General features: G+C 39.2%; 1 protein-coding gene across 7 annotated transcripts in view; it reads left to right on the forward strand.

Annotated features, from left to right (window-relative positions):
- The first annotated feature begins 10,033 nt into the window (after window positions 1-10,033).
- JAK2 (Janus kinase 2) overlaps window positions 10,034-20,121 on the forward strand; it is an 86,640-nt gene continuing 76,552 nt past the window's right edge. For 3 of the 7 annotated variants that reach the window (XM_064735337.1, XM_064735344.1, XM_064735341.1), the window contains exons 1-3: window positions 10,034-10,166; window positions 10,763-10,823; window positions 15,139-15,397. The gene's annotated coding sequence lies outside the window, so the exon portion shown is untranslated. Of the gene's footprint in view, window positions 10,167-10,762; window positions 10,824-13,228; window positions 13,247-13,568; window positions 13,676-15,138; window positions 15,398-20,121 lie in introns of those variants that run through there. The other 4 variants (XM_064735338.1, XM_064735342.1, XM_064735339.1 and 1 more) reach the window with 3 other exon arrangements.

Genomic DNA, 20,121 nt, shown 5'->3' on the forward strand with positions numbered 1-20,121 from the left:
CCCTAGTAGTTCCTGCTGTAGAAACAAAGCATTTTCCTCATCTTTCCGTCTCAGATGTCTCCTTGAAGGCTTGCCATCTTGAAAAATAATAGTCCTCTGGCTGAATCCTCTGAGTTTCGGAAAAAGGGGAGCAAGAAAGGAACTTAAGCCTAACACTCAGAATCAAAGTTTCTTGCTGACTGGCACTAACATGTATGGCCTGCTTTAAAACTGGTGGAATATTATGCTACAAAATGGACAATGAGCACATTTTTATAAAGTCCTATGTTTCTGAATTGTACAAGATAATATCTTGATATAAAGCTCCAGTCTTATGAAATTAAAATACTTTATTTTTTTAAGACCTTCTGTTAAGGAAGCCAACGTACTATTGTGTTTGCTTATCAATACTGTGGGAGTTTCTGTCATTAACTTTCCACTGGTGAAAATCCTTACTGCATTTCATCGTATAAGGTGTCTACCATTGCTACTGCAAAGACTATCTCCAGCACAAAGACAAGGTTAGCTTAAAAGAAGGAGCTTTGAGGATTAGATACTACTTTTTATCTTCTTGCTAAAGAAAGCAGTGTGGGGAATAAAAGTCATGAATATATAGAAGCATGCAGTTGAAGAAACTAATGTAACTGTGCTACCGTTTCAATTATCTGTTTATATTTAAAATGTGTAAAGCTATTTTAAAATATTATTCTTTTGCCCACTAGCATTTTTTAGGGAATTAAAAAATAATTCCACACCCTTGCCAGCATATTTTAGCAGAGCTAGCTCATATAAAAAATCACAGATGCTAACCATAATAGTTCAGTAGTTCCATCTCACCAACCACTTTCATGACAATCCACTTCTTCTGGTGTTACGGCAGCTGCTAGCCAAATATTAAACTCAAACAGCTCTGTGTGGGGCTTGTTAGTTTCACTTTTGAGGGTAAGCAGAACAGTGGCAATTCCAAGTAAAAGCCATTCCCTTTGCAATCTTTTCAATTTGCTTCCTCTGCCATTTACTGAGTGGTAACCTCTCCATAGGTCAGTAGAATATTTGTTTATGTTGCCTGCTGAAACATGTCTTAAGCACAAACTGGCTCCTGTTGTCACAATTTCTGGTAACCAAAAATATCCGTCTGTGTTTTTTGGTAGCTCTAGGCTTTCCGTCTATGGCTGACTCAATTCTGTAGCAGCAGAGGAAGCAGAATAGAAGAGGTTCAAAACCAGGAGGGTTGGACACCCTGTGACTCATCTCAGAGGACTGGGTTTCCCCCACAGGTCTAGATGTGTTGAAGGCAGTGCCAGGGCTTCAGGGCACTCTTGCAGCTTCTCTGGTCCTGGGAATGCCAGATTAAACATTACTTGGCATTGATCGAAAACCATGACATCCAGCTTTCCTTCATTTCTCTAGATGAATACTAGTTCTGCTCTTTGAAGCAATTAGATAAATACATTAAAGATATCTTGGGAATGACACACTCTGAAGCTACTCCCTGGAAGGATCAAGTTAACTCCTGTTTCTGCCTGAGGTACAGCTACCTTGACAATATCTTTTATAACCTAAGCTTTGAGGAAGCTAAATGGCAAGTGATATGTATTCTTTGCCTTAGGGAGAGCTTTTTTGCTTTATTTTGTATGTGTGCCTCAGTGTCAGGGAATACTTACTGGAATCACTTATCTTAAAATCTTCCTCCTCTAAGAGAAGGAGTTAGAGGAAGCTATTTCTAGATCCTGAAATGCTGTCCCAGAGAGCTCCAGTATGTAGTTTATTTCCATTATGCTATAAAGAGTGGAACAAGATATCAATATTTTCAAATTTAATAGTTGCTGGGTGCTTCTTTTAATATAGGAAATTAAAGAGCTGAATGTGATTTATTGCTTTAATTACAAAGAAAGATCTTTAACTGATCTTGGAATTCAAAAATAAGGGAGGAGAAGAAAACAGCGATTTGACATGGGTTTGATGTTGTTTGTAACTACATTGTTGTTTGTAACTACATTGTAAATACAAAGCAATAGTGAAAATCAGTGGTTAAATTATGTAAAGTCTGATCCCACAGTTAATTAATTAAAGCTGTATTACCAAAGCAGTGGCATGTGGGACAGGCCTCTCTCAGCTGGTTTGTAGAGGTCCATACCTTTTTGAATCTAGGAATTTACTTCTTTTTAAAACCCAATAGTCTTGCTAGTTTTAACTAAAATTGGGCCAAAGTTTCAAAAGCAAAACAACTATGTTAAAGATACCTAATAATTTATTTTTAACATAAAATATTTTTGTATTACAGTTTTGCCAGTGTGCATATTTGATACCAACATTGATATCCAGTTTTTCCTGAAATAAATTTTCCAGAAATATTGATAAAGCAGTAGGTCTCATATTTATTTTCATTTGAGCAATAATTACTTAGCACATTTGAAGAATCAGCAGACTGCATATTTTTATAATTGTATTTCAGACTGGAATAGGTTTCTGATTTTAAGCTCTGCTCATCCTTTTCCAGAGCTATGAATCAAAACACAACTTGCTGCTCCTATGTACTATTAATCAGAAATAAAACTGAGTAGAAACAAAAGTGAAATTCAGTGTCTTTACTTCATTGTGAAATATTAAGATGAGAATACCATGTGGAAAAATGAACTACAAACAAATTTTTCACTTTGTGTTTACTGTAAGTAGTTTAGAGACTTCTAGAATCACTTCATAAAAGTTTCTTGTTTGTATATTTGTGTGTGTATATCAAAGTTTCTTGCTCTTACAGAATCATAAAATGCTTTGGGTTTGAAGAGACATTAAAAATAATCTAGTTCTAATGCCCCTGTCAAAGGTAGGGACATCTTCCACTATACCAAGTCACTCAGAGTCACATCCAATTTAATCTTGAACTTTCATCTTCCATCTTCTAGGGATGGACCATTTGCAGTTTCCCTGGGAAACCTGTTCCAGCACCTTAGTGTTCTCACAATAAAGCATTTCTTCTTAATATCTAAGCGGAACCTACTTTCTTCAGTTTAAAGCCATTTTGTCCTGTCACTACATGCTCATGTAAAAAGAGTCTCTGCGGTCTTCCTGTGAGACTCCTTTACAGGAAGGTTGCTATAACTGGAAGGCTGCTATAAAGTCTCCCTGAAGCCTTCTCCCTGAAGCCTTCTCTTCTCCATCCTAACTCAAGAATCCTCATTGAGGTCTCTGGTGATTGATGTGAGTACAGAAGGCAGTTAGGAAAATGTGCAAGGTACACTTGGTTCACTTTCATGACATTGATTTCTGTGTAGCATCCAAGTAGCTTAGTAATTGTATCTTAAATGTGTTTCAAAATGAAAAAAAAAGAATAAAGTTTGAGATCTCGAGTAAGGAAATTCAAAAACTTCAACAGTTGACCGTAACAGGATTTTTGTTACCCCATTGTGTTGTCTTTTGTCATTTTAGTTTCTAGCTGTATCACCCTCACATCCTGCTATATACTAAAGCAGATGAAATTACACAACAGTTAAATGACACAAAGAAAAACCCCAAATCCAACAGGACGAAACACTACTGATGGAAATGAATTTACATAAACATTAACTTTTGAAGCTTCCTGGCTTCCACAGATAGATAACTGCTACAAAACAAGTTCAGGAAGGTTAACTTTCCATAATAATGCATGGTAAAAGAATATGGGTGGAGCTGCAGTCCATTGCATTTAAAATCAGACATTATTAAACAGTACATAATTAACTTCTAGAAATATTAATTTTAAGAATCCATAACAAACATTCTCATCTAAATCTCCATTCATGTCTTGAGATAGAAGAAAATAATTCTTATATATATATATATATGTATATATATATATATATATATATATATATATATATACACATGTGAAAACACTATTCAAAGAACAATCTTACTGTCCACAAATTGATGCCAGGTCGTTACATAGTCATGAACACTGTACACAATGAAGTCCTGAAGAAGGTGAACTGTGCTCGAAACGTATAAGTGTGCCTTAGAGTACTTCTGGTCAGTTTCTGAGTCCCTTTAAATATCTGGAAACCCTAAGAATGAATAGAGAAACACTAGATTGTGTATATGAGGAAAGCAGGCTGTTCCCCACATTTGCCTAAGGTAAGAAAGGCTGAGGTGATTTTGGTTTGATTTTTCAAAAGGAAAAACAGACCCGGGCCCTTCAAAATCTATTTTGAGAGGTTTTCGATCTAGTGGATTTCCCTATTCCTATGAGATTTTCAAAGACAATTTCTTTGTCAAAAGTTATTTTCCTATTGATAGGTAGACCTAGGAAGGCACTTTAATTTATCTTTATTATGAATACGAATACTATTTGTATAAGAGTAGCACTGAAAACCTTTTGAATTCAGTAGGGGGTTGATCCTGGCTGGATACCAGTATCCAACAAAGCTACTCTAACACTCCTTCACAACTAGACATAGGAGAGAAAATATAGTGAAAGGCTCGTGATTTGAGATAAAGTCAGTGAGACTGGTAAACCAATTACCATCTCAGGCAAAACAGACTGAATTTGGTCATTAGTTGAATTTAGGACCAAGAAAATCAGATCAGGATAACAAGAAGTAAAACAAACCTTATAAACAGTTTTCCCCACTTCTCTTCCTTCCTAGCTCTACTTCCTCCTGCACTGGTGCAGGCAGAAGGGGAACAGGGGTTATGGTCAGCTCATCAGACATTTTTTCTCCCAGTGCTCAGGGAGACAAGTCTTTCCCATGCTCCAGTGTGGGGTGCCTCCCACAGGAGACAGTTCCCTATTAATTTCTCCAGTGTAAGCTCATCTCACGGGAAGATTGCACTCTTCCACAGGTGCAATCCATCAGGCACAGCCTGCTCCAGCATGAGATCTCACAGGGTCACAAGTCCTACCAGGAAACCTGCTCCAGTGTAGGCTCCTCTCTCCCTGGGTCTGCAGGTCCCTGCCAGGATAGGCCTCCCATAGGGTCACAGCCTCTTCTGGGCATCCACCTGCTCTGGTGTGGGTCTCCTTCACAGGCTGCAGATGGATCCCTGCATCCCTGTGGATCGACATGGGCTGCAGGAGCACAGCTGCCTCATCACGGGCTGCACCATGTGCTGTGAGGGAATCCCAGCTGCATTCTCTGCCTTGGCCCTCCCTTTCTCCACTGACCTGGCTGCCTGCAGAGCTGTTCCTCTTACACGCTCTCACTATGCTCTTCTCTGGCTGCAATTACATCTACCCAATAACTTTTTTTCCTTCTTAAACATGTTACCAAAAGGAATTACCATCATTTCTGGTTGTCCCAGCCTTGGCCAGCAGCATGTCTGTCTTGAAGATGTCTGACAGTGGCTCTAGCAGACATGGAGGATGCTTCCAGCATATTCCGACAGAAGCCAGTAGCTCCCCCACTACCAAAACCTGGACACGCAAATCTATGACAAATGCACATGTTATTGTATTTAGATACCAGTTAGGTACAGAAGATACCCTGCTTTAAAGATGAAAGGGAAAACAAAGCAAAACAGAACCTATGCAAGCAAAAGTTGGTTAGGAAACAGTCACTTGATGGAGTCCTGGCACACTGATGGACTCCCAAAGCATTTGTATTTCAATCACTACGACTTTTGACAGCAGAGCCACTAACAAACTCAAGACAAGCTGAGTCTTCAGTGCTTGAGGTTCTCCTTCAGCCTCAGATTGCAGTTTTATTAATTTTATTAATTCTGTTAGCAGATTTTGAGTAGATTTTTCCTCACTGTGTAGTACTAGTATACCTAAATGTTTACTAAGCAAAAAAGTCATAGGGTGACAGTAAATTTGTTGTTCCCTGTAATACCATTTAAACCAAGCCATTTCCCATCTTTGGACTGCATTTCAAAAATTTATTTTGAAGTTCTACAGTTAAACCAATTGCTTGTGCTTACTTGCCTGCCTGCTTTTTCCAGCTACTAAATTGTTGGCTGCACACTAGGTTTTATCCTCTAATAAGAGAAAGGCACATGTTCCTTAAAAGGAAATCCCATGCTGCTGCTCTGTTGTGACTCAACTAACTTGGCAAGAAAGGAATTTACTCCATTTCTGTATCAGATCCACACCAACCTGTGCTGAGCCACACGGATGACAGTGTTCAAAGGATTGCAACATTTAATAGAGCCACAGGTGGTATGGAGATCAGTGCAGACCTTACTACTCACATGAGACAATTAGCTTCACTAAACAGTAAATAAGAAAATTATTTAATCTTTATTTGCAGAAAACCTATCAAACACTATTGAAATCCACAAAACTGGAACAATTAAATTTGACAGGTGCAGATGGAAATCTCATGCACTACATGTGGGTGACTTTTGCATATGCTACCAATGTTGATTAAGAAAGGCAGCAATACTGCTATGCAATCCTTTTAAATCCAAGATTTAATGCCACTGGACATCTGACATACCCATCTCTCATACAGTCTGTCAGGCAGAGAACTATTCCTGATCACTGTGGCCTACAAAGCAGGCTTCTCTGTCTTCTCCTTGTATAGTTTGGAGGGAATCCCAGAGAGCTCTTGGAAAATGGAAGCTTATCCAACTCCTGGAAACTTCTGGGAAAGGAAACAGGGCGGTTTGGACACACAGGGAGCATTACCTGTTTCCATTCCTCTAGTTTATAGAAGTCACTGTCCTGCATTAGTCACTGTAGTCTCTGAGTGCTTTTTACTTGCTCAGCAACTGAACTCATGCTTGTTCTTGTAGGGCTTTTCTATGTTTGTTTGGGTTTTTCAAAAATGTTTCCTATGGGATTGTTGTGTGATGCAGCATTTTGTTGCTGATCAAGAACACATCGGGCTGTTGGAGAAGGAGCTGACAAAGAAGTGAGGTACAATTTAGTGCCTGTAGAAGTGCCTTTTGCATTCTTAGGTATATGCTCCAAAAGCTGTCTTTGCAGAAATGCATTACAGAAGGTATTCTCGGGTACTTTCTACTATCTCTCAGAGGAACAGTATCAAACGGATGTCTGGAAGGCGACAACCTTGCGCTTCCTGTTGGGGCCCTCAAAGCCAAGACATCGCTTCTTTTCCTAAATTAGATTTTCCCAAAGGGGATTGAATTAGAAGTGTGTCCTTTTGCAAGCTGAGTCATACACAAACCTGTATTTACAGGTGCTTTTTCTTCCATTCTCCTCCAGGAAGGAGGTAATCACTCATACAACTTCAGGAAAAAGGTTTCAGAGAATGACTATAAAAAATGAAAACATTTCTTTTAAGACTGTTCTTTGCACCATATATTTAAAGGGAAAGCATGGCTTTTTAACCAAAATATATTTTTGTCCAAGGCAGAGCCTACTACACAAAGAAAATGAGAAAAAACATGATGACATATGTACTTACTAAACAGTATGAATTTCACATCCTACTACAAAAGTAGAAAGAAAAGTGAAATGCATGCAGGGATTTGACTAAAATAAGTAACTTCCTTAGTGCTGTAATTTGCAAAGGTTTTGCAAATAACTCCCTACCTTTGAACAGAGAATGCTTTGATTTTAATTTCAGATGAAAATGATAAATCAAAGGACAACTACGAGAATTTTTGAAGGAATTGCTACAGAACTATTTCTGTAATTTTCAGCTTTTTGAACATGAAAATGAAACAAAGTCTGTATCCTGCCCAGCACACTAATGTCAGAATCTGGAACACAGAAGTAATCAAGTAAGTAAAATTAAGCCTTTTGCACAGATGGCAAGTTCATAACTTGCTTTGAAAAGCAAACTAAAATTGAAGCTGCTACACCACCTGTAGAAATAATGTTTTTTTGTATAATTAGTGGTATTTTTGTCCGTTATTTGGGCATATGTTTACTAAGTTTATTGTTTAGAACCCATATGTTTGGATTCTGTGGCTATGCCTGTGTTACTACGCCCTACACACAAGGGTATTCACAGAGCGTGAACACACAAAATGAAATGTGTGGAAAGTGTGGAGGTAAAACGGTACTTCATCTCCCTGCCACAGACTGACACTGGTGTCCAAGCATACTAACATGCAAATGTATGGACACTGTATGATCATTTAGAAAGGGAAGGGTGTGCTTAAATGGCAGTTAGATGCAAACCTGATATGTTCACAGTTTTTGAGTGCAGATGCCTTTTAAAGGATTTGTTAAAAATTGATATAGTAGCAAGAACTCTGATGAAAAGTAATGAACAGTGCTGAACAAACCAGAGAAAAAGGATACTTCATAGGACAATTCTGTTTCTTGCTACATTATACTAAAACATGTTTAATTATAATAGAAGACAAAAGTACCAGGTATCACTAGACAAGCTATAAAGTTTGGAGTCCTGACACAGATTGGACTTTCAAAATCTAAGCAAATGATGGTGTGCTCTATCACTCCAGAAGCTGAGAAATTTTGCAAGTCCAACTAAACCTGACCCTGACAAACTACTGAAACTTAACAATATAAGGATTTGTCATCTATTTAAGTCAAATTTTTTGCATTTGCAGGGGTCTGTCCACAGAAATCTTGATGGGCAAAGTTTTATGTCATGCAGTGAGCAGAGCCAATGTAGTACACTACTCTCCTTATCTTTTGAGCGGTCTGGATGTCAGTAGCATATTAGGTAATTATGTTTAGGAGGCATCAGAATATTTTTATTTTGGGGTTTCTTTATTTTCTCTGCTTTACAGAAGTTTCCAGTGTCACTGCAGCATGTTTGTGTGAGTTTTCCACACTGCAAACTAAGGAGAGACGTTAAACATGAAAAGCAAATTATTAGAGAATGTAATACCACAGAAACTTTATTTGAGATGAAGGACTAGATATTAACAAAGACAACATGCTGTAATTGACTTTATTTCAAAAGCACCAGGTATTCTTTACACTGCACATTCAATAAAAGCAAAGCAACATAACCACTGATATAATTTCCAGTTCTGAAATGGCCTAGATTTTGCCCTTAAAGGACATGAGACCTCTGGGATGATGTTACAGCACATGGGCATACTCTTCTGTACAGAGCAAAAGAACATCCATCACATCATAAAAATGACATGACAAAGTAAGATTGTCCTTAAAGAATTACATTTTAACAGTGCCAAATTGCCAGTTGACCCATAACAGCCTGCTTTGAAAACAAGAATATCACGAGCGTGAGTCTATTAGCATGTGTCTGAGACTCATCAACCATCAAACTTTTACATGGCTTTTTAGTTCTTCCCTGCCCCAGCTTGTGTTTATCCTTTGTCTAACAGACAACCCAGTTCCTGAGCCTTAGGTGAAGCATGTTTACTTGGCACGGACAAGAAAACAAGGAACAAACTCGTCGGACAGGAAGTGACAGAAAAGCGTGCATTTCAGAAGTCAGAACTGTGCAATAAATCCCAAGAGGTGGGACAGAACTAACACACACACACACACACACACACACACACACACACACACACACTCTCTCTCTCTGCTTAAAAAACAACCGTACATTTTCTTTGGCCCAGCTAACACACTCACTACTGTGCAGCCAGACCGCAGCAAGGACGCACTGCTTGTTTGCCATGGCTGAACAAGGCCAGATCTGTCCCTCCCGGTGCTGGTCCCAATCTCTCCAGCTTTCACCTGGGCGGGCTCCCACACACCGAGACTTGCGGCAGACAGAAGCCCTCGCTGCCCACACCGACTGTCGAGCAGGCAGCAGGGGCAAACAGCAGCGCTCGCCTGCTCGGCAGCGGTTCCGCTTCTCGCACCGACAAAACCCTGGTGCCCTCTCTAGTGCCGACGGAACCTGACAGAGCTGCAGATGAGTTTCGATCTCAAGCACATACGTGGCTCGTGGGGATGGTACTGTGTGTAGGGCCAAGAGCTGGACGCGATGACCCACGTGTGTCCCCTGCCCTTTCCAACTCAGAGCGTGCTGCGAGTCTGCGATGAGGGGGCTGCCGCCTGCACGGCAGAGCTGCGCGCCGCCCGCCCTGCGGCCGCACGGCGTCCCCGCGGGCCGAGGGACTCGGCGAGCCCCGCTGGAGCGGCCGCGCCTCGCCGGGGCAGCGCGGCGGGACCCGCCCCGCCCGCAGCCGCGCGATGACGTGAGCGGCGGGAGCGCCGCCCAGCCGGAGGCAGCGGCCAGAGCGCGGGTCGGCGCGGAGCTGCCGCCGCGTCCCCCGGCCGGCGCCGCCGTGCATGGGCAGGGAGCGGGCGGGACGCTGCCTGCGCGCCGCGCTGCACAGCCACGGCCGCGGTGAGTGGGGCCGGCAGCGCCCGCCCGCCGGCGGGGCCCAGCGGGTGGCCGGGGTGGCGGCTGCACCGCCGTGTCCCGAGCCCCGTCCCGCCGGCGGGGGCTCAGCCCCGGCGGGCGGGGGCGGGCGGGCGCTCGGGGGGCGGGAGACCCTGCCCGTCGGGCGCTGTGAGCGGGGCACCGCGCTGCCTTCTTCCCCCTCCGTAAACAGCGCTCCCGGGGGGCGGGCCGGGGCCGACCTGGGCGGCGGGGAAGCTGGAAGGGTGGCTGCCGCGCCTCCTCGGCGGAGGTGCCGTGTGTTGCGGGAGAACTTCCTCGCGAGTACTTATTTGTGCCGTTAAAAAAAAAATCTCTTCGCAGAAGGAGGGCAAACAGTCACGAAAAACCACACTTGTGGTTTTTCTCTGTAAGTGTCTATTGAATTTGCTTCTGCGTGGGGAAGTGTTCCGTTAGGTGTGGGTTGTGAATTAATTGATTTGATTAATTTGCAGAAGATAATTTTTCTTTTAAGAAAAGAATTAAGATAAAACTTCCTCAGATTTTTTTTCCTTTTCTTTTTCTCTCTCTTTTTTTTTTTTTTTTTTTTTTTGCGACTGAAGTCTAATTAGAACCTGATCGTGGCATTGTCTTCAAATTTTTCACTTCTGCAGTCAGTGACAGGTGAGAAAATAACACCTTCCTTTGATTATTCATAAATTGTTTTATGCTGGGAATTGCTGACTGTATTCCTTCTGGTTGCTGTACAGAAGAAAACTTAATTGGGAAGATTGTAATGGCTATTGACAATTTTGAGTGTAATTTTGTACTTGAGATTATTTGCTTTGTGATCGTTGTTTCTGACATCTTAGCTCTGTAAAGCTTACCAGTTTATTATCTCTTAGTTTGTGCTGTTACTAATTAAATGTAACATGTATGTAAGTAGGTGAGAGAGAAGTATTTCTTAAGTTTGTATTTTATGGAAAATCAGCATTGACAGATGACTATAGAGAGAGACTGTGCACACTTAAAGGTATTTTGGATCAGTTATATGGATTAACTTTCTTTTCCTTCCCTCCATCTCAGTCTTCATAACTGATATGGTGCTAATACTGTAGTGATGTTTTTTGGGCATGCCCATTTTTCTTCCCTTTTTAGAGTTTGTGGCAGTAATTTAACGATTTAGTAGGAATACAGTAGCCACTATTGTGTTCTGCTTGATGAGAATGCATCCTGAGTGACTTACATGGTGTAAGTCTAGACTCTTGAACTAAAAAACTTCGGTATTACTGTATGAAGTAGCAGGGATTTTAAGCTGTGGTGGACGTTCCAGAGAAGCCTAAATTTGATCTATTTGCAGATTTTCATTTTTTGTAAGGACCAATGACAGCAACATGGGGAAGGAGTATTTTCTGCCGGGAGGGGAAATTGTAATGAGTAAGAAGTACATGGAATGCAGAAAATGGTCCAACATCCTTGTTGGTTGAATCACACTGACTAGAACTGCAGAATGGAAAATGAAAGGAGGTTGCTACTGCTTTTTACTTGTAGCTGTTCAAAATTTTGATTAGGCTAAGAAAAAATTGACATCTCTGTAGAATAACCATTTCCAAACTATGTGGAGGTAGTGTTATGCATGACCACAGAACAGTACTAAAGTGAGTGTTACTGTCATGTTGTACCAGCAGTAGCATCATCTTTCTGAAGTTAGGAGAAAAGCAATTGCTGAATGAGGTTGTTGCTTTGCCATTGGTCTCTCTTTATTTCAGCTTTGGGACGTTTTTGCTGTATGACCTTATGTAAACAAAAGCTAAGTGACGATGTTTGCAGTTGCAAGAAATAACCTGAGATCTCATCTGAAAGAGCCTTAAAAGGGAAATAAACACAATTCAAAAATGTAGTAGTATTAAACAGAGACAGTAATTAAATGGTGTTCATTATGAATAGAAGAGTATCAAAAGTTACGAACTTGCAATTAAAAAGCAGTTAACAGAATTGACCATGCAATAATAAAATAAGTATTTGTTCTAAAAAATATTATTCTAAAAAAAAAAAAACAACTGGAAAAAGGCAACCAAAATCTGGTGGCTTTTTTTAGAAAAGTAACTGGAACTTTAAGTAGGGGGTTGAACTAGATGACCTCCTGCAGTGCCTTTCAACCCAAATTATCCTGTCTTAGTGCTCCTGTTCTGTTACAGGCTAGCATTTTTCTTGTAACACACCTGCTACTTTTTACCTAGGCTTGCATGCAAATATTATCCCTGTCATTAGGCAAGCACACAGTTATATTTTTTCATTTGACTCAATAGAGATGCTGTTTCAAAATCTCCGACCCTGGCTGTGCACTGATTTTGGTGGGTTCTCTATGTATTCATGTGTCCCATGGGGTTCTCAGCAAGAGGCCAGTAAGATGACTAATATGAGTAATACTAACATGATCTGAGTCAACATTTGAGCTCATGCTTACGTTTGTATTTCTTTAACTTGTTTCAGTTACAATTTCTTTATCAAAAGGTGAACGAGGAGCTTTCTTGAATTTCTAAATATAGCATTTTAAAATTATTCTGTGAGATAGATCAATCTTCACGCAGATGTGAAAAACTGTACAAAAATGTGAATATACAAAGAAGCTTCTTTGTTGTAGTTCTGCTGAAGGAATGGTGATCCAGTTTTATTTGCTGCATACAAATAGATGCTTTCTGCTGCATACTGTGCTCACCTAGGGAGTAGATTGTCTCACTTAAATTGGTTGTGCGCGACAGTTCAGTGACAGCGACAAGGTGCAAGTGTAAGGTAGGTTGTCACTGTCAGTTGCAACCTGTAAGATGCTCAGAGGGAAAGGGTGGTGCCTCACTCAAATGTCAAGCTCTGTGGGTTATGCAATACTGGATGCAGAGAGGTCTGGTTCATGTGGACAATGATGACCCCCATGTGTTGTGTAGAATGACTTGCCTAGGAGGCAATTGTCCATCTAATTTTGGTTATGTAGTTACTGTTTCGCACAGTCAAAGCTGAATCTTTAAATCTGATTTGTAGGAAAAAACCTGTCTAGTCTGGTGCAGGCACCTATTGATTTAAAATCAATAGAAACATTGTCCCTTTCTGAGGTGAGTTTTCTCTGCATCTGTCTTTGACAATGACTTCCACAGCAGCATTACGTGGTTCCTTTTGTTGTTAGTAGTTTGCTTTTTAATCATGGTTGCGCGTTTCCTTGTATTAGGAAGGGAAGCATACTCTTGCTGCTTAAATTTTGTCTTCTTGTTTTCTTCTGGTTTTGTGTGGTGCTTTTTTTGCAGGGGTGGGGGAAGGGGTAAATGTGTGCATTTTCTTTTTTCTTAGAGTCCTTAGTATTTGTTCACAGCTCATACAAATTTATGAACTAATTCTGTTTTTCTGTGTTTTTTACGATGTCACAAAAGACAATATTCCAGGTGAATTGAGAATGTTTTCAATACCTTTCCTCTCTTCATCAGAGCACTTTTTCTTGTCTCTTGTGTGCCTGTATTAAGCAGAGATTCTGCTGAGCTGCACATCCTGTGAGTGGTTGTTTTGTTTATCTGCTTACATTTGGCTTAAAATGTAATGTCACGTGCGAATAACTGCAAGTTTTTTTTTTCAGGGGTATATTATTTTATGTTTGTTGACATCAGATGTTATCTGTCTTTTGTTTTTTTTTGCTTGGCTAGCTCTCAGTTTTGATCCTGCTCAAGTCTCATGTAAGCCAGTTATCACCAAAGTTGTTTTTAGGCTAGGACTTTGAAAGTGCTTATATGCTTGCATAAATGTGTATGGTGTGGTATTTCTTGCTCTGCATGCAACCCCACGTGGGATCTTTTCTGATGTTTACCCCAGTTCTTAATCTATGTGTTGTTCATGGTGTAAGGTTTTTTATCAACAGTTCAGTGGAGCTGATTTAGCTGGTATTACCTTTATCATTCTGCTTATGTGCTTGAGCAGCTGCAGTATATTTCAGGACTTAAGAAAGTCTTTTACAGATGTTTTAATTAAATGGATTTATTATACGTGTTCAAAGTGTTGTGATTAAAGTTATTAGCATGTACAATTAAAACTTTTAAAATGCTTCTTTATGTGAATTCACTGGTCTCAAGGATTCATTTTTTGTATTATTTAGTGAGAGTAACTATCAAATCAGTTTTAATCAGTTTTTTAGACCTTTTTTTGCACAGTCTATATCATCCTGTTTACCAGAAACTGTGCAAGAATTTTGAGAGTTTTTTTTGGTGAGCGGATAATATGTTAGAGGAATAGTGTTAGCGTACAGGTCTGGTATGCTTTAAATGACTATTTTCCATCTCTGGTATCTGTTAGTCTTGTTTGCAAGGATTTCATAGTTGTCACAAAAAATGTTCATCACTATTCATTATTTCATAATACTGGATATGGCTTGGGTTTCTAGTACTGTCAGATATTTCTAAAGTAAGAAACCTTTGCCTTCTAAATATCCAGTGTTGATACATAAACATACAGTTCATTTTGTACCTGTACTTATCAAACAGTTTTTAGAGACCTCAGTTATTCAAGTGCATTTAGATTGGGAGGCCTTTTAATTTCAAAATAAAATTATAGGATTGCTTGCATGGATTCAGATATGGAGGTATGGGTTGCAGGTGATGTTTGGGTTATGTATTAGGTAAAATTTGACTGGGAGACTAATGCAAGACCATTTGAGGACAAAGACAGTTGGAAAACAAAGATTAATTCCTAATGAAAGAGAGGTTTATAAACTATAGAGAGAGAATTACAAACCATGAAGTCACAAAGATCTAAGAATAAGGTGGAGTTGTAGTTTTATCATGTGTATTAACTGTTCTCTTAAGCTTTGTTCTCAAGACTTTTCTTTCCTTAGCCTCTCACAAACACTGGAATCTGCTGTTTCCTCGGTTGTGTAAACACAACAGCTTTTTATAGGTCTGTGCTGTAAACTGTATCACAAGTGACCTAAGTTAAAATTAATTTTTTTTGTCTCATTTGGAACAAGTGGCATGAGGGAAAGGGAGCGGACAGGAAAACTTCTTAAGCTGGCTTGCAGCGTCAGAGAAAATGTTGTGTAATCGCATCCTGGATAACCCCAAAGATGGACTGAGCTACAAAAGAAATGTTGGGTTCCCAGTGGAATTGGAGGGCACTGGATTGCACAAGACCCAGATCCTCAGCTGTGGGCAGTAAAGCTTGTGTCAATCCAACAGCTGGCTCCCAAAAGACAGACTTTGGAACTACTCTAACAACTGTGTAAATAGGTGCGTGGTTATCTTTTAATTGCTGCATACCTGGGTTTTCATAAACCTTTGTAACTATGCTCTCTGTCAGGGAGCTTGTGAAAATGTACTTCTGGCTGCTTTTCTCCTAACCTGGTTTCTTCAGTTTCAAGGTAACATTAGGGCATTCTATTCCTATGTATCTTCTCTTCCCTAAAATTGGAGACTAGCCCACTAAAACCGTGTTTTGGACATTGCAAGGAGGATGGACATATACTGAATTTCAGTGAGTATTTCATAAACATGCTTGCAGAAGCTGGAGATAAGCATGTTAGATTTAAGTTTGTGATAGCAAGAGTGCAAAACTTAGTAGAACTTACAGGTGCTTTGCAAAGTGGGTGTGAAAATGAACTGGAGTCTTCAGTTTTCATTGTTATGCATTGGCAGACCTAAAACCAGTGTGATGAAATAGGTGTACATCAAAGTGGAGAATAAATAAACCAGAGAATTTATTTGGCTGAGGTGTAATGAGATTACACCAGAATCACTCAGAAACAAATGAATTTGAAGCTAGGTTTGCAATGTGGCTGCATGTGTGATTGTAACATACATAGGTGTACCTGAACTTGTTCATATTTCAGCAGTTGGAAGCCACAGCAGCTTAAACCTACAGGACACTGAAAGTTTCTCATGGCCTTTGCCAGCCAACGGGATGCACACGTATAAGCAGTGTTTAGAAGGATATCTTTAGACTGCAGCACTCTTAAGCTGTGCCGTAATTTTCTTGGACTTTGGTATTTTTTCCAGGTTTCTTTCCAAAGAGCTCTGCCACTTGCTGAGATTGCTTTCTTATTGCCCTGGTTTCAGCCAAGACAGAGTTAATTTTTCTGCAGTAGCAGTGAGGGGGTAGAGCCTGGGCCCCTGTGGCAGTGTCTAGGTTGTTATTCTATACCATGCACTTCATCCTGTTGGAAGTGGGGTGATCTCACTTCTGGAAAGAAGGGTGTGGCATCAGGTCAAGAAGAAATGTGGTGGGAAGAGGGAACCTGGGGTCTTTAGGGAGCGTTTTGCATGTAAATCACCCTCTTTTGTACACTTCTGTTATTAATACTATTGCTGTTACTGTCCATTTTCTTATCTCATTGCTGTTTCCAGTAAATTGTTCTTACATCAACCTGTAATCTCTGCCTTTTTTTTTTTTTCACTGGAGTGGGGACATGGAGGGAGCAGCCAAGATTTCTTTTTAGTGAGAGTTCCAAACTGGGAATTCTATTTCCTAAATTATGACACTGATCAATAATTCTGCCAGTGAACCCACAAAGCTGAATTTTAAATTCACTTTGGAATGCAGAAATGTTTTTACTTTTGTTTTTGAAAGAGATCATAGTATTTGGCAATTTTTATGGTGTTTTGACACATAATTTTTTCAAACTTTTGAACCTGATGTAAAAATTTTTGGTAGGTTGATAATACATGATGTCTCTTCTTGTAATTTGTTGTGCTGTGATGTGGTTGTGCAGTTGTTATAACTATGCAGGGTGGTGAAATAATATTTTTTAGTCAGACTTTTTAGAAGGATATTTGAAGTTTGTCATGACTTGATATTACAGATATACATTATCTGCATGCCATAATATGCTAGAAGGCATTGACTGTCTGGTTTCTTATCCTTGCAGTAGACTTGTGGACTGCTCAACCATATTCTATGAAAGGCCTTTAAGCAGCTTTATATTTGGGTTTTCTGAAACCATTTCTGCAAATACTGAAAAAGCATTAGTTTGAACAGCATATAGGGCACTTGGTGCTTTGTCCTAGTGTGTCAAACTATTTTACTCCCTCTCCAACATCTGTAGTATGTCTTGGGTAGAAAACTCAGTATTATTTTGAGTTGATGCAACATAGCTTAAGTGTTTCTAAGTGAGAATGCCTAAAGAGAAGTTACCTTGAGTGCCCTTTATCATGCAGTTAATGGGTTAAATATCCATGAAGCCAGGAAAAGTGATGGTCCCCTTTCATGCTCAGGGGACGCGCAGAATGGAAACAAGAGCATGTCATCCCTGATTTTTAGTGGACAAGCAGCTAATAAATATGAAAAGGATTTCTTTAAATTATTGTTTGTTTTAAAGAAAACTGTTTGGAGGTTGTAGTTACAATTCTGCTAAAGCCTAAATTTAGTCAAATGTTGTAACTTTTAGTTAAACATTTAGTTAGACAGATACTGTATAGAACCACAGAATAATTTAGTGAAGTGGGACCTCAATTGGTTTCTGTTTCAAAGTTCTGCATGCAGTAGAACTTTTGGTCATAACAGGTACAAAAGCTGTATCCAGGAAGGTCATAAAAATCTCCAAGAGTGGAGATAACATGTCGACCACTGGGCCATCATGTGGGTGTCAAACATTCTCTTTATTTCCTCTCTGAACATTTTGTGTTTCACCTTGCTCCTGTTGTCTCTTGTCCTGTGGATGGAGGACAAGAGCTTGGCTCCATCTTCTGAATAACTTCCATGTTGGTCCTGGGGACTGCTGTTAGGCGCCCCCAGTCTCATCCAGGTGGGATAGACCCTGCTTCCTAGTCTGTCCTCATAGGGTCTGTGCTGCAGCCTCCAACTGTGTTTGTGGCCTCTGCTGTGAACTTGCTCCTATTTGCCAGTGGTTTTTTTTCTATGTTGGGGCAGTGGAATAAGACCTAGATTCAGAATTTTAAGTTCAGCTAAGATCTGAACACTGATGAACTCCTAAATAAAGGCCAGGGCAGTAGGTGACCAGAGACTTTCCAACAACCAAACTGGGAATATATTCTTCCCGGTTTGTGTAAAAATAACCATTCGATGATGAACGATGATTGGTTTAAATCATTGAAAAATACTGTGACCCAGGCTGTTCAGCTTATGTAATTGACTGAACGTTCAATCTTTATTGAACTGCATAGTTTGGAAAACGTAGTATGTTTTACATAAATTTATTTTGTTCTATAACTTTTCATTGTAAGTATTGTATTTAATAATGTCAGTGTCGTTTTTTTGACGGTTTCCTATGTTTTTGTTACATTTCAATTTTAGAAATGCAGTGTGCAAAGAGTAAGTTAAAAATTACTGTAGTTGAAAATTGTAGCCAATGTGCTCTTTGGCATAATTTAAATAATTAAAATTCAAAATCTAGATTGAACTCATTAAATTCCATCTCTTCTTACATAAAAATGCACCATAATGTGTCTTGTTTAATTAAAAACATTAGTGCAGAGAACTGTTTGGCTCCTTGAGTGATAAAACACGTGGAACAACAATTTAAAAAGTAAACGTGCTACATGAATGGTTTATATTAAATGCTCTCTTTAATTTCAGTCATAACTTAAAAAATATATTTTTAATTTGAATAAATCAATTTGTCTGGCCATTAGATTGCTGAGTACTTAATTATACATGACACGAATAGAACACATGTATTTATATTTTGGTGTTTTTTTGGTGGTTTTTGTTTGTTTGTTGTTTGTTTTCTTTTAATTTTATCTTTGAGTCTGTAATATTCATGGACTGTTAAACCAGCTGGAACTTTTGGAGTGTTTCAGTCATTTGTTTTTGTCAGGTCATTAAACTTCAACCTGTTGATACCAAGGCATTCTGTTTTGCTGGAATGAATGTCTTCTAGAACTGGGTACAAGGGTGTGCCAGTACAGTTTGGTTCTTTGATCAAGCTGAATTCCTGCGTACAAGTTTACAAGTTTTAATATTTGCCTTTCTTAACTGTTTCTCTGTGATCTCATTGCATACTAATAAAGTTAATTGTGGAATGCAGTTTTCTTCCCTTAAGAAACATAAATTTATTGTGTATCAGTGTGCCATGTTTTTTGCATCTTTTAATGACCTCAAAATTTGTTTAATAAGAGCTTGTGCTAGTGATATTATTTGTGCCTGAAATTCTTCCATTTCTTACTGAGGTTTGCTCTTGTACTTGAGGAGCTAAGTATATACATAATATTAGAATACTTGCCTTGTTTCCACTTCTTTTTGGTTTCTATTGCTTTTTAAAGTTCATGTTCCTGACTCTTTTCTTATTATAAGGACCTAAATTATTAGGCTGCTTTCTTGATTATGAAATATTAAGGGGAAAGAAGAAATTTTAAGAAATCCGGTTCTAAAGCAAAATAACATCTTAATTACTTCCCCAGTTAGGCAGAGGTATATTTTCAGAGGCAGTAAACGTGCAGGAATTATCACTATGGTATTATTAGTTGAAACAATATTTTGCTTACTTCTGGTTAAGAAGAAAATCTAATTTCTCATTGAACTATTCTTTATAATGCATTACAGTGATTCTAGTATACTTACCTGTTGTTTGGTACAGTGTCTTTCTTATCTGGACATAATTTCCAGTTACTCACTAAGCCTTTAGAGGAAGAAACTGAGCAAACAAAGCTGCTGTACATCCTTTTGCTGTTAGGGAATTAAGGTGGTAAGTCATTGTCACCGATGACATTTACAGGAGAAAAAAGAGAAACTAAGGGAAGAAAGTATTAAAGCCTTTGTGGCAAAACCATAATGCAGCAACAAGGTTAAATGGGCATGCAGACTCATTTGGTAAGCTTTTGGTAAGCTTACACAGCAAGTGGTAGGAAAAAAAATTGTTTAAATTGTTAATTTGAACTTTCTAATATGAATGATACTGTGCCACACACAAGATAACTATTTTGAACTTAGAAATAAAAGAAGACTGTCTTAGTCAAAGACATTGGGATATAATACATATATATCTATATTATAAAATATA

This window comes from Zonotrichia leucophrys, chromosome Z, assembly GCF_028769735.1.
Source record: "Zonotrichia leucophrys gambelii isolate GWCS_2022_RI chromosome Z, RI_Zleu_2.0, whole genome shotgun sequence".
Classification (NCBI taxonomy): domain Eukaryota; kingdom Metazoa; phylum Chordata; class Aves; order Passeriformes; family Passerellidae; genus Zonotrichia; species Zonotrichia leucophrys.